The sequence below is a fragment of the Cervus canadensis genome, chromosome 6, assembly GCF_019320065.1.
Source record: "Cervus canadensis isolate Bull #8, Minnesota chromosome 6, ASM1932006v1, whole genome shotgun sequence".
Lineage (NCBI taxonomy): Eukaryota > Metazoa > Chordata > Mammalia > Artiodactyla > Cervidae > Cervus > Cervus canadensis.
The window spans coordinates 2,421,921-2,434,672 of NC_057391.1; the positions used below are offsets into that span (position 1 = coordinate 2,421,921).

Consider the following 12,752-nt stretch of genomic DNA (forward strand, 5'->3'; position numbering starts at 1 on the left):
TATTTTTTAAAAATGTAATGTTCCATTATCTTAGCCAGATTAACACTACTTCACAGAATCATGTGTCTACATTGCCAATTTAAGGACTTATTTTGCTAGCAAAAGTTATTTTTAAAATGCTGCTTAAAGGATTTGGATGGAGTATATTATGTATATACATTTCTTCCTTAATTTCATTTGCAAAAATGACTCATGGCAACAGACAGGACCACAGAGCCACACTTAGAACATGGTAGTGTAACACACAGGACGAATTAGATAGTGGTGACTTCTCCCTTCCATACCCCAGGCACCTGCTAGTGCTTCCTGACCTTGCCTGCTGTGGGTGGATTGCTTTGAGTCTAATTTATAGCAAAACAGTAATATAATTTCTTATAAACATCTGAAGCTAGCACATGCCAGTTGTATTTGCTTAAATAATAACATAATCGTGACATCTCTGTGTTGATTAAACCCTAAGCCTCAGAGCAGAATTACACTTTTCCAAATTTTCTCAGTTTCTCAACTTATTTTCTTGGGATCTGACATTTGGAAAAATTTCCACATCCTCCTGGAAATGCTGCAGAATAACTGCTCTGTGGATAGACTGCCTTTGTGTTTACCATGCTGAACATTCTGTCCCTTCTACGGGTCTGGCCTTCCTCCTGGGATCATTATTCCTCTGTCATGGGGCTTCTTTACTCTATTGAGGGACTGCCGATAATGAAAATGTCTTTATTCAAGCTCCTTCTTTTTTTTTCCCCCAAGTTTTGCCAAATAGTATTTATTAAATTTTTTTTCTTGATGTTTTGGACCAAGTTTCAGTATTTCTGGTTTTTTTCGCGGGGGGGGGGGGGGAGGCTTGAATGATAATATTAATAGGTATTCAATTCTAGTTTGATGGTTACCATTTTAAAAATGTTTACTTTTAGTTGTGTTGCGTCTTCATTGCCGCGCGGGCTTTTCCCCCGCTGCAGTGAGGATCGAGGGGCGCCCCTCTAGCTGCAGCGTGCGGGCTTCTCACTGCTGCGGCCCGTCTCGTGGAGCGAGGCTCCAGGGCATGTGAATTTCAGTGGTTGCGGCACGTGGGCTCCAGGCGTCTTGCACAGCCTCACAAGCTGTGGTGCACGGGCTTTATTGCTCCACCGCGTGTGAGATCTTCCGGGACCAGGGATCAAACCCACCTGGCCTGCAACGACAGGACGACTCTTTACCACTGAGCTCCCTGGGGAGTCTTATGGCTGCTTTCCTGTCATCATTTTAAGGCCATTCTTTCCTTAGGTCTTGCATTGCTTTTGTTGGGAAATCAACTCCTCTTAGTGTTGATTTCTCTGGGGGGACAGTAACCTGCCCTGGCTTAGACAGACGGGAGGTTACAGCACAGCTGTAGCTGATTAAAAGAATTACTGCTGACCTTGGGTCAGGTCCCAGAAAAATGAAAAAGATCCCATATATCTTTGAGTTTTACCTCCTTGTAAGGAGCAAATTGTAGGAGCCCAGAAGTTTGAATTCACCATTATACAAAAAATTCAGACAGTGTTATTATTTAAGGAAATAGAAGTAGCAAATGTTAGCTTCAAATGTTTATAAGAAATTATATTACTGTTTTGCTATAATATAGGTAATAATTACATATGTTAGAGAAGGGTTTTTATTCTATTTTATTTTAAAATTCTGTGTTCTTTACTTCTTTTAGTCAGAGTGCATAAAAAAAGAACTTGAATAAATTTTCTATCAAAATTAAAATATATGACAAATTTTCTAAAATTTTCATGTAAATTATCTTGGAAAATGAGGATTCAAAGTCTACTTGGCTTAATATGATACTGTATCATAATAGATCTAGGAATGGCTCCAAAAATTGAATTCAGTTATCAAAATACAAGTTGACCAACAAGCTAATAAAACTTAACCTTGTCAAAGCAATTTCTCTAAAGTATAAATTAAATATCTACTGACTCACTACTTTAATCAACTAGCAAAGACTACATTTTAGAGGAAACATTCATAGAATTATAAATTAATAACATTTTCTGTGTCAGTACGGCACGTGTTAGTCTTACTGTAACCATACTACATTTCAAAAAAAAAAATTGCTGTCTAGAAAATATACTTTTTTATATGTGTTAGTATTTGATATTCTGTAAAACATCATTTACTCTATACTATATTTTTCATGTTTACTAGGAAAGAGTGTTTATCTCTTTTAGAAAGGGTGGAAAATGTAGTTTTATTTCACCATCTATTCATCTTTGAGGAGAATAAATTTGGTGTGTGTGTGGTAAGTTTAGTATTTATTTGCAGGATTGGCCAAGTATTTAAAATGAAAAATATTGGTATGATGAGTGTTTTCTCTTTTTAAGATGTGGGTGATTTTGAGGTACAAAGTAGCAGTAATATTACTACTTACATGACTGTGGAAACAGAATCAAGTTGTTGTCCTAAGATAATGAAATGGAGTGTAATAGCATTAATTTGTTATGGTCCAGCACATACTTACTCATTTTTAAACTAGGTGTTGTGAACCCACTTTACTTGCATTAGGTACATGGGGGATATGGCAATTAACAAGAGAACCCCTACCCTCATGAAGTCTGTAGCTTATCAGGGAAGGTGAATAATGAACAAGTATTAACTGTTGCACTTCATACAGTTGTATCTTCTAGAGCTGGTATTAAAGTTCCCAAATAATTCAGATTCTACAAAATCACTTAATAAACCAACATTTATTGGGATAAGCTAAGTTATGATGAGTTAGCAAGAACAAGAACAACAAATGTTCCTCAGTGACTTGAAACAGCAGATTTGTATTTCTCACTTAAGCTAGATATCCACAGTTGGTTGACAAAAGGCATCAGTTCATTTTAGTTTGATGGAGGCAAAACCATCTTATAATGCTGCTATTTCAACTGGGGTTATTTAGGGTGCAATTTAGTAGAGGGAGAGAGAGGTAGAAATTTCTTGCACTGGCAATTAAATGCTTCTGCCCCAAAGGGAAGGGGCATATGTTGTTTTGCCCCATTTGTTATTTTCACTCAAATTTCACATAGCCACATTATTTCAGGGATGAACTGCTGTTCAGTGGACAATTAACAAGTGAGATAATCTCAAACTCTCAATCAATCATGGCATTAAGATCAAAGTCCAGGATCTCTGAATGATACAAAGTATTCTTCATATTAAAGGATAATGTGTAGTGGTTGTCAGATTCAGCTGTGGTTACTATTGATTCTAAGAATTCTGAAATGCAAACAGAAGTTACCTCCCCTGACCTCATGCCACGTACTCAATATATAATGGTGGGATAAAAAAGGATAACAGTAATAAACAACCCCATTTGTGATGAGAAAAAATGAAAGACACACAGTAGTGTTTCTTCGTACCTTTTCTGAAATCCACTGGCATATATGGTCAGGACCACATACTCTAGGAGTGAGGACTGCTCATTAATAAAGCCCTGAAAGTACTCTTAGGAAGAGATCCCTTGCTCATTGTTGTCTATGGCCCTTAGCTCTGTCCTAAAAGTGACATTTTCTTGAGGATCTTTATAGGTTACCATTTGAATTGGGAAGTTGTGGTTCATGAACTAGGTTTTCTGAGGTGAAATTAAAATAATGTTTAAAGAGACTGAATTTACTTGGCTGGGAATTGGCAGGACTTGAATCACGAACTGGTTTAATCAGTTAATTTGAAGTTGTCCTTCCAACCAAACATGGATATAACACTGGTATCATTCATTTATTCAACAAGCATTTACTGAGAGCCTGCATTGCATTTGTTGCCATCCTAAGATATATTAGTGATCAAAAGAGGCAAAGATTCCTATCCTTGTACAATCTGTATCCTATGTACAAGGAAAGTGTTTGTCGCTCAATCTGAAGGTAATGTTCCCTCTCTCATCAGTTCAGTTCAGTCGCTCAGTAGTGTCCGGCTCCTTGCAACCCCATGGAATGCAGCACGTCAGGCTTCCCTGTCCATCACCAATTCCTGGAGCTTGCTCAAACGCATGTTCATTGAATCAGTGATGTCATCCAACCATCTCATCCTCTGTCGACCCCTTCTCCTCCTGCCTTCAATCTTTCCCAGCATCTGGGTCTTTTCCAAGGAGTCAGTTCTTCGAATCAGGTGGACAAAGTATTGGCATTTCAGCTTCAGCATCAGTCCTTCCAATGAATATTCAGGACTGATTTCCTTTAGAATGGACTGGTTGGATCTCCTTGCAGTCCAAGGGACTCTCAAGAGTCTTCTCCAACACCACAGTTCAAAAGCACCAATTCTTCTGCACTCAACTTTCTTTATAGTCCAACTCTCACATCCATACATGACTACTGGAAAAACCATAGCCTTGACTAGACGGACCTTTGTTGGCAATATCTGCTTTTCAATATGCTGTCTAGGTTGGTCATAGCTTTTCTTCCAAGGAGAATAAATTAAAAAATAAATTAAAAGAAATGTCTTTTAATTTCATGACCGCAGTCACCATCTGCAGTGATTTTGGAGCCCCACAAAATAAAGTCTCTCACTGTTTCTGTTATTTCCTCATCTATTTGCCATGAAGTGATGGGACTGGATGTCATGATCTTAGTTTTCTGAATGCTGAGTTTTAAGCCAACTTTTTCCCTCTCCTCTTTCACATTCATCAAGAGGCTCTTCAGTTCCTCTTCACTTTTTGCCATAAGGGTGGTGTCATCTGCATATCTGAGGTTATTGATTTTTCTCCCAGCAATCTTGATTTCAGCTTGTGCTTCATCCAGCCCCGCATTTTGCATGATGTAGTCTGGATATAAGTTAAATAAGCAGGGTGACAATATACAGCCTTGACATACTCCCTTCCTGATTTGGAACCAGTCAGTTGTTCCATTCCAGTTCTAACTGTTGCTTCTTGACCTGCATACTGATTTCTCAGGAGGCAGGTCAGGTGGCTGGTATTCCCATCTCTTGAAGAATCTTCCACAGTTTGTTGTGATCCACACAGTCAAAGGCTTTAGCATAGTCAATACAGCAAAAATAGATGTTTTCCTGGAACTCCCTTGCTTTTTCGATGATCCAGCAGATGATGGCAATTTGATCTCTGGTTCCTCTGCCTTTTCTAAATCCAGCTTGAACATCTGGAAGTTCACAGTTCTTGTACTGTTGAAGCCTGGCTTGGAGAATTTTGAGCATTATTTTGCTAGCATATGAGATGAGTGCGATTGTGCAGTAGTTTGAGCATTCTCTGGCATTGCCTTTCTTTGGGGTTGGAATGAAAACTGACCTTTTCCAGTCCTGTGGCCAGTGCTGAGTTTTCCAGTTTTTCTGGCATACTGAGTGTAGTGCTTTCACAGCATCATCTTTCAGGATTTGAAATAGCTCAACTGGAATTCCATCCCCTCCACTAGCTCTGTTCATAGTGATGCTTCCTAAGGCCCACGTGACTTCACATTCCAGGATGTCTGGCTCTAGGTGAGTGATTACACCATCGTGATTATCTGGGTCATGAAGATCTTTTTTGTACAGTTCTTTTTTGTATTCTTGCTACCTCTTCTTAATATTTTCTGCTTTTGTTAGGTCCATACAATTTCTGTCCTTTATTAAGCCCATCTTTGCATGAAATGTTTCCTTGACATCTCTAATCTTCCTGAAGAGATCTCTAGTCTTTCCCATTCTATCATTTTCCTCTATTTCTTTGCATTGATCACTGAGGAAGGCTTTCTTTTCTCTCCTTGCTATTCTTTGGAACGCTGCTCTCAGATGTGTATATCTTTCCTTTTCTCTTTTGCCTCAGCTTCTCTTCTTTTCACAGCTATTTGTAAGACCTCCTCAGACTACCATTTTGCCTTTTTGCATTTCTTTTTCTTGGGGATGGTCTTGATCACTGCCTCCTGTACAATGTCCCGAACCTCCATCCATAGTTCTTCAGGCACTCATGCCTATCAGATCTAATCCCTTGAATCTGTTTGTCACTTCTACTGTTTAATTGTAAGGGATTTAGGTCATACCTGAATGGTCTAGTGGTTTTCCCTACTTTCTTCAATTTAAGTCTGAATTTGGCAATAAGAAGTTAATGATCTGAGCCATAGTCAGCTGCTGGTCTTGTTTTTGCTGACTATATAGAGCTTCTCCATCTTTGGCTGCAAAGAATATAATCAATCTGATTTTGGTGTTGACAATCTGGTGATGTCCATGTGTAGAGTCTTCTCTTAAGTTGTTGGAAGAGGGTGTTTGCAATGACCAGTGCGTTGTCTTGGCAAAGCTCTGTTAGCCTTTGACCTGCTTCATTTTGTATTCCAAGGCCAAAATGCCTGTTACTCCAGGTGTTTCTTGACTTCCTACTTTTGCATTTCAGTCCCCTATGATGAAAAGTACATCTTTTTGGAGTGTTAGTTCTAGAAGGTCTTGTAGGTCTTCATAGAACCATTCAACTTCAGCTTCTTCAGCATTACTGGTCGGGGCATAAACTTGGATTACTGTGATATTGAATGGTTTGCCTTGGAAACGAACAGAGATCATTCTGTCATTTTTGAGATTGCGCCCAAGTACTGCATTTCTGACTCTTTTGTTGATGATGAGGGCTACTCCATTTCTTCTAAGGGATTCTTGCCCACAGTAGTAGATATAATGGTCATATGAGTTAAATTGACCCATTCCTGTTCATTTTAGTTCACTGATTCCTCTCTCATAATTTTCCCTTTTTCCTCTTTCTGGCTATCCCAAGATTCTTGAGTAAGCAGCTGATCAAGAGGGTAATATTAATACTTTGATTGGCTAATTGACCCATGTTCAGACATTGAGCCTAAGTATGAATAACAACTTTTTTATAACTTAAAAACATTTAGTGTTTTTTAAATATTCAATGCAGATTAATGAGTGTGTTTTAAGTCACTTTAGTCATGTCCAACTCTTTGTGACCCCATGAACTGTAGCCCACCACGTTCCTTTGTCCATGAGATTTTTCAGGCAAGAATACTGGAGTCAGTTACCATTTACTTCTCTAGGGGAGCTTCCTCCTCCGGGGATTGAACCCGGGTCTCCTGTGTCGCAGGCAGACTCTTAACCATCTGAGCCCCCAGAAAAGCCATGTCCAGGGAGGGCTCCGAGTCGGTGTGGACAATTCATGTAAAGCAGTTTGCATAGGTTTTCCGGAAAGAAAATTTCCCACCTGTTAGATAAAATTTTTGATTAGTTCCCCTTGCCTTTCTGACAAACAACATTTCTGTCCTGGTGAGCATTTCTTCCCTAACATTTCTTCCCTCTGGGTGCCCTGTTCTCAGCTGATACCACACACGTCGGATCTATAAGTATACTGGAAACCATCTGGTCCAAATGTCTCATTCTGCAGACAGGACAGTTGAAGGCTGGAAATTTAAAGAAGCTTGGTTTACATCTTCAGAGTGACTGACTGCCTTTGTCAGATGTAAGATTAATAGTAACAGATTTTGCCTGAAAAGCAGATGAAAATAAAATAAAATCATTCCTTCACTTCCCTTCTCCCTACCTCAGTGCATGATGTTCCAACACTTGAGTCTTCCAATTGATGTTTACTTGTGGTATATCCCTACATGGAAGATGTAGCACTTACACCAGTCAGAAAGGGTTTTGTTGAAAGCAATAACAAACACCAACACAGCAGTGACTTAAAGCAGGTGCTGATTTCTCTCTCCTAGAAAAGACATGCAGAGATAGGCTGCTCAGGGGTGGTGAGCCAGCAATCTGCATGTTTCAGGTCCTTCTTGCTCAGCTCTCCACCATCCCTGGAGTGTGGCCCTTGTCCTCCTGTCCAGGTTGGCTGGTCTGTCCATCATATCTGTATTCTAGATAGCAGGATTTTGGAAAGAGAAGAAAGAGGTGAAATATGAATGTTACTGAGTCAGTGTCAGTCAAGTGTGATCAGAAAAGCAGGACTAGCAAGAGTGAAGTAGAATTAGGGATTTATTTGAGGGACTTGACCTTCCAAACTGTGGGGATGGGTTAAAGTGTTTCTGCTCTGCTGTGCTGGTTTTGTGTATGGGCCCTGAGCCTGAGGATAGCAGGGCAGGCCATCTGAAAGATGGACGTGTTCATGGTCAGTTTTATGTGTCCCCTCGGTAAGGCTGCCACCCCCCGTCATTCAGCCAGGTGCTGTGTAGGGATTTTGTATCTGTGACTGAAGTCTATCATCAGTTCAAGTAAGGAAGATTATCCTTGGTAATCTGGGTAGGACTGATTCCATCTGTTGAAAGGCAGAACCGAGACTGCCCAGAAGAAGCGATTCCACCTTTGGGCTGCAGCTTCCCTTCATGTCTGCGAGGTCCAGCCTGCCCTTCCTGATGGCCTGCCGGCAGACTTGGGATAACCTAGCCGGCTTTCAGTGTAAGCCAGTTCCTCATAATGACTCTTAATTTGTATCTCCTGCTGGTTCTGTTTCTCTGGCAGAACACTGATGGCACAGACTTGGTGGGAGAAACAAGGATGCCCTGGAACCCACGCGGATGAAGTAGAACCTGCTCTCCTCTTTAACTGCCTCCAAGCCTCCAGCTGAAATGAGGCTGGTGAAAAGCTGGCACCCTTTGTCATGCGGCTAACCCACCTTTTCCAGGAGCTAGAGAAGCTGCAGGATCCAGCAGGGAGGGGGCTGCGGCAGGCCCAGCTGCTCTGGCATGCTGACAGGACCAGCCGGCAGATCTGTGCCATGGTGCGCCAGCTGCAAGGGCACCTGCCTTTCCTGTGACCTTCCTAGTGTGGCCATGGCAGCCGCTGCAGTCCTGCCTTCCTGACCTTGTGGGAATGTCTCCTGTGCCCATCCTAGTCCAGGACCAAACTAGAGGAGGGAAGCCTGGGAAACACTGCTCCAGTTTAGCTAGGCTGACACAGTACAAAACCACCACCACCAAGGTATCTCTGGGGAGGTTTCTTGGAAGCTCCCAGATGCCGGTTTATTTTATAGCTCCTTGGCCGGATTGTGCAGAGTGTATTTGGCTGTGTGTCTCAAAATGACAGGTTCTCTTCTTTTGTAAGGGAGGATGAACTTGGGGTTGCTAACTAATCCTTTAAGTCAGAGGAATATTCTTTACAGGACACAGTTCCTACCTTCTGAAGCCTAATTTTTAGGAGGGGAAATAACATATTGTACAAACCTGTGTGTTAAGCTTCGTAAACAGAAATACTTCCCCTTCATCAGTTCAGTTCAGTTCAGTTCAGTTCAGACCCCCAGTCATGTCAGATTCTTTGCAACCCCATGGACTGCAGCAGGCCCTACCAACTCCCGGAGATTGCTCATGTGTCCATAGTGTCGGTGATGCCATCCAACTATCTCATCCTCAGTCATCCCCTTCTCCTCCTGCTGTCAGTCTTTCCTAGCATCAGGGTCTTTAAACTGAGTCAGTTCTTTGCATCAAGTGGCCAAAGTATTGGAGCTTCAGCATCAGTCATTCCAATGAATATTCAGGACTTCCCCTTCATGGTCCCTTGGAAAACTTCATGGGGTGTTTTTATGTTAAAAAAAACAAAAACAAAAACAAAACCCATTCATACATAAAGTATTATTCCCAGGACAGCAGTGAAGCACTATACGCAGGTGATTCTTTACCCTAGGTGTCAGAAGGTATCTTCTATAGATTAGCAGCAGCACTTCTTAAAAGCCTTGAGGGGATGCTTTCTTTCTCAGGAAGAAGAAAATGCAGGGTCAGTGACCAGGGACTTCAGTAAATGGAATGCCTTTGGGGATCTGCTTTAGTACAATGAAAAGGAAATCATGGATTTACATAGATAAAAATGCCTCTTTGTGTGTACAAATTCAACCAAATCAACTCTAGTTCCGATATTATGTAATGTCTATGGAGCTTTACCACAGGCCAGGCACTGGTCTAAGCAATTTAAGGAGACTAGCACATGAAATCTCACTAGAACCTCATGGAGTATTTACTAGCAGTATTATTCATATTTTACAGATAAGGAAGTGCAGCACACAAGTAAAGTAAATTCAACAAGAGCATATAAACAGTGGAGGTGAACTCAAGGCTGATACTCTGGAGCCCTTCTCTTATATTTCCCCGATGCACTCCTGGGTCCTGACTCATCCCAGAAATAATACATCCAGTACCCTCTCTGTTCTGACTAAGGCAGGAAAGTGAATACAGGAAAAAGTGTTTCAACAAAAACAAAGACTTAGAGCAAGAGTTTCCCCTCAGCCTACAGATAACTGCAAAATTAATTATATGCCTTATTTTAGGATCATTCTGATTAAATACAGTGAAATAAATAGTAACCTCTTACTATTTGGGGATCAGTTTTAAAGGAAAAACCCTGAAACTGAAAGGGAAGAAGAGGTGAGGCTGGATGGGGTTAGCACCCCCAGTCAGAACTGGAGGAGTGCCCTGTGATGGGCCCATGCTCCCCCCACGCCTAGCGGACAGACAGAGCCCCCGGTAAAGGTCTGTGAGGGCAGATGTTTGAAGCCCCTCTGAAGCACCCAGGAGTCCTTCGGGTAGTTGCACAGGCTGGGCGCTCCAGAACTGTTTTGGGAAGGAGTACTGGAGAAGGCAATGGCACCCCACTCCAGTGTTCATGCCTGTAAAATCCCATGGACAGAGGAGCCTGGCAGGCTACAGTCAGTCCACTGGGTCGCAAAGAGTCAGACACACTGAGCGACTTCACTTTCACTTTCACTGGAAAGAAGGGGCTTGGGAGGCAGGTATCAGTTTAGGGCCTTGCAGACTGCGCACTGTGCTCCCTGTTAGGCTAAAGGCAGGACTCAGAGCAGCGGATGATGCTTTCTCCTGTGTCACCAGGATCCATTGGGGCCAGGAACCAGGACATGACCCCGTAACTGGCCTGTTTTTTTTTTTTTTTTTCATTTATTTTTATTAGTTGGAGGCTAATCGCTTTACAATACCGCAGTGGGTCTTGTCATACATTGACATGAATCAGCCATGTTTTTTTTAATGGGGGGAGGGGTGTCATTGTGGGATTTGACCCAGAAACCAGCCAGAGGTGTGTATCATGCTGACAGCCAGCTCTGAGACCCCTGGTAAGCAGGCAATCAGATAGCAGAGGATATGATTCTGCATTGCCCTTGAAGTCACTTCGAACCTGTGGTGACCATGTGACTGACAGGTTAAAAACCCAGACAGGTTCAGTGTTGCAGAAAATATGAAATGAGCCTGAAGCCTCATGGAGGAATTTTTTTTTTTTTTTTTCTGGGCAGCTGATAACAAAAGGTCCCCAGCATGATAAACTGCCTGCCTGCAATTCACCTGTCTCAAAATCCTCTTGGCTCTCTTAAAAATAAATAAATAAAACTGGAAATGGAAATGTGTGAAAACGTACTGAACAGTAGCAATCAAGATCCCGAAGGCTAGAGACATTTATGCCATTCACAGAATTCAGGAAAACAGCCTGTCTGTGGAAGGCTCTCCCAGCTCCAAAGGCTGAGCGCCGCTGGATGAGTTCCCCGCCGCCGCTGGAAGCGAGCTATAAATAGAGCGGGGCGCGGAGCGCCGGGCGCAGGGGGCGGGCGGGAGATCCCCGGCTCTCCGCTCCCGCGCCTCCGCCCGCGGCGCGCACTCCGGGGCCGGGGAAGCCTGCGCGGAGGGCCGGCCGCCTTAACCCTCGCCACTCCGGGTAGCTCCGGGAAGCAGCGGCGGGGCGGGCGTGATGGCGAACCCGCTGGGAAGGGAAACGGAGCCACGCTTCGCCCCAGAGCCTGGCACCCCTCCTCCGGGGATCTCTCCACCCTCTTCTCTTTCCCGTCGAGCTCAGGTTAACCCTCGAAATCCGGCCTTGAAATACACAAGAGGGATTCGTTCCCTGACTTGAAGTCGAGCGGCTGAAATCCAAATCTTTGAAAACCATCCCAAATTTGGTTTGAGGAATCACGTTGGCTGTCCTCTTTCAGGGGGGCGTACCCTCCCCCGTGCTGCTCTGGACAGCTCCTTTCCTCGGGAGGGAACTGTCAAGCGAGGTGTGTGTGTGTGCGCGCGCGTGTTATTTTCGGCGCATGCACACCCCTCGGTAGCCTCAAGGTCGGCAATACCCTGAGCATTCCCGGCCCCCCGCCGTCCGGGCTCGGCCCTGCCAGCCAAGGACGGAGAAAGAGGGAGTCCCCCGTCCCCGCAGGGCGTTCTGCGAGCGGTTCCAGCGTCCAGCAAGGTCGGTGCTGAAGCAGGGCCGGGCGCGGGGAAGCTGGGCTCCCGAGGGTGGACCCCGAGCAGCCGCCCGTGGGCGGCAGGGACCCGGCCCGGCCGCTCGGCGCGCCAGGACTCCCCGGGGGTGCTCGGAGACCCCGGAGAGGAGGAGCGGGGAGGGCCGCGGGGCTCTCCCAGGCGGCGAGCTGTCCCGCAATTTGAAGACCAGAGAGGCAGCTGGTTCCTGGCCAGGACTCCTGATTTCTTCTCAGATGGAAACAGTTTCTCCAGGTGAACCTGCTGGAATTCTCAATGGAGTCTCACTTGGGGTTAGCCTCCTGGTACATTTAACCGAGGCCGCATTTATCCCCGTGAGAGGAGGAAGGTGCCCAATGGAGCGGGGCTCTCGGTTGCAGAACACGGTAAGCTGGAGACGAAGGGGACATTGCCTGGGCTGGGGTGGGGTGGGGACACAGATTTAATGGGACCTCCTCTCCCGGCCAAGATGGTGAAAGGAAGTTTGCCTTGGTCTTCCACTCTCGTTCACCCTCCCCAGGCCTTCTCTGCTTTATCTTTTCCCTGCCCCCACTCATACGTTAAAAAGAAACATTCCCCTGGGTGGGTGGGTGGTGGAGAGACTCCCTTATGTTCTTATTTTCGGCGTGTTCAGGTTCTATGCTAGTGGCAGATGGC

General features: G+C 44.1%; 1 protein-coding gene across 1 annotated transcript in view; it reads left to right on the forward strand.

The window, feature by feature from the left end:
• Positions 1–11,514: 11,514 nt before the first annotated feature.
• The window catches only part of KCNN2 (potassium calcium-activated channel subfamily N member 2), a 514,135-nt gene continuing 512,897 nt past the window's right edge, over positions 11,515–12,752 (forward strand). Inside the window, exon 1 of the mRNA XM_043470632.1 lies at positions 11,515–12,481. The gene's annotated coding sequence lies outside the window, so the exon portion shown is untranslated. The remainder of the gene's footprint in view (positions 12,482–12,752) is intronic.